Source organism: Artemia franciscana, unplaced genomic scaffold, assembly GCF_032884065.1.
Source record: "Artemia franciscana unplaced genomic scaffold, ASM3288406v1 Scaffold_2463, whole genome shotgun sequence".
Classification (NCBI taxonomy): Eukaryota; Metazoa; Arthropoda; class Branchiopoda; order Anostraca; family Artemiidae; genus Artemia; species Artemia franciscana.
The window spans coordinates 39808-42130 of record NW_027063334.1 but is presented as its reverse complement, the minus strand read 5'-3'; positions in this window follow the sequence as shown (position 1 = coordinate 42130).

Sequence of the window (2323 nt, the reverse complement as noted above, 5' to 3'; positions counted from 1 at the left end):
ACAAGGGACTACAAGCAAGCAAAAACAACCATAAGGAAAAGAAAGAAACATCCCCTAACTCTCCCAAGGTCAAAACAAAAAGAATAGTAGATGATTTTGATGCGAAAATGGCCGAAATCGATAAAGCTATAGGATTCGGAAAAACCATTGAAAAAAGAAAACGAAGGTCAATTAACGAGGACCAAAACTCAGATATCGATAAAGAGACCCAAAATACAATTGAGCCAATCAAGACACAACTTAAACAAAGAAAATTTTACGATGGACAATATGCGTTATTGAACGAATTGCCCACAGTATGGAATTTCTTCAAAGAACTATGGAATGGACCAAAACAAATTAACAGGGCTAAGAACAAACCAATACAAGAAAAAATAGATTTATCTGAAATAAAACCAACGAAGGTGGAAACGAGAGACATAACCAGTATTTCCCAATATACACAGCAAACCGCTACAATTGAAACCCAAGCAACAAGTATTGTATCTGACCTCGTAACGCGAACAAATAAAATACCAGAGATAATAAGAGGTATAGAAAATATTGAAGTGGGATTGAATTCCACTAATATAACCAGCAAACCAAAATACAAGTTTAAATGTCAATATTTCTGTAGAATAATAAACGTCACAACGGAAGCTACCAAAATCAACACGACCGCCCATGTTCCACGTATTACTTATTATACCGAAGAAAGCACGAGCGGATTAATGGAAATCCCCAAAAGCACCGCAAGAAAATACGAAACGACTACTTTCTGGAAATACGATACTCAAAACGAGGAAACCACAGCAGAAACTGATTTTACTCCAACAACAATCGAAACTGAACATACCCCAATAGCAGAAGTGGAAGAAACATTCCCCTCGTCAAACCCCACGACGACTGACCCACAACCAATAGAGTTAGATACCTCAATATCAGAAATTACTACAAGCACTATCCCTGGTGTACTCATGCCAATTAAAAACGATGAAATTTTAATAACAGTAAGGCAACCATGGCAATCAACTAGCTGGATATGGACTTCTACAAAAAAGGGAAGAATACAAGTTAGGTGGCAAATCCCTTTTGTCGAGACAGACTATGGAAGAACACGATGTGTGGATGGAGACAAAAAATGTCAAGATGAAGGTCACTGGAGAGAATGTTGGACAATAGATGGTAAATAAACTTGCGCGCGACTGGCCATGGCTGACGAACCAGCAAAGGATGAATTAGAACCCCTCCCGGAATTAACCATGGAGAATGCTCATAAAGTCTCAACTCATCAGGCATTCCTTATCTTATATAGACAAAGGTTAGAGGCGTTATTTGAACTATTCAATACAGAAATACAAAAACTTAAACAAAGCACTACACGTATATTCGAAGTATTTTTCCGAAGAAGTAAATATAAACGATCAACAAGTCTAATCCCAATAGTAGGAGAACTTGCTTCCCGACTATTCGGTTTGTCAACCGAAGAAGATTTGAATATACTAAGAGATAATGTTAAAAGACTCAACACAGCCATGAATACAACACTACATGTCCAAAAAATACAAGCAAGCATAGCCAATTACCAAAAAGACAAAATCGAGGCTATATCCAAGAAAATATCAAGAACAGTCAGCACAATGAACTATTTAAAAAATGAGGTAGACAGAGTGATCTCTGATTCCAGCCTAACAATGGTGTCACTAGACATTGTTATTATGTCTTTGTTGAATTTAGCCACTGATGTCAGTAAATTTGAGTTCGCGTTATTTGAGTTAACAGGAGGTACTCTTTCTTACGACTTAGTGGATCCCTCGGATCTTAAGAACATCCTAAACGAAATAAAGACTCACTTAACATTTGGTCTCCACTTACCAGTAGAACCAGAAGTAGCTAACTTGTTTTTATATTATACCAAACTAAAGGTGCATATTACCGAGATCAATGAGCAACTATTTGCTGTAGTCACAATTCCTTTGATTAATCAACAATCCATATACGACCTATACAAAATATCTACATTTCCCATCAACATTAAAGAGACAAACTCCTTCATGAGCATCATCCCAGAAGCGGAATATATATTAATTGATCAAGATAGAAGAAAATACGCGTTAGCAAATACCGAAGAATTAAAAGAATGCGTGTCATTTAAAAATTTGGTCTGCCAACTTACATTACCTATATATAACGTCAAGATAGGATCATGCATGCTAGATCTATTCCTAAAGGAATCGCAGCAACAAAATATTCCTGATTCTTGTGAAGCCTTAATAGGAAATACCAAAAGAGAAACTTTCATTAATTTACGGAATGACTTATGGTTATTTACAGTACCTAAAAA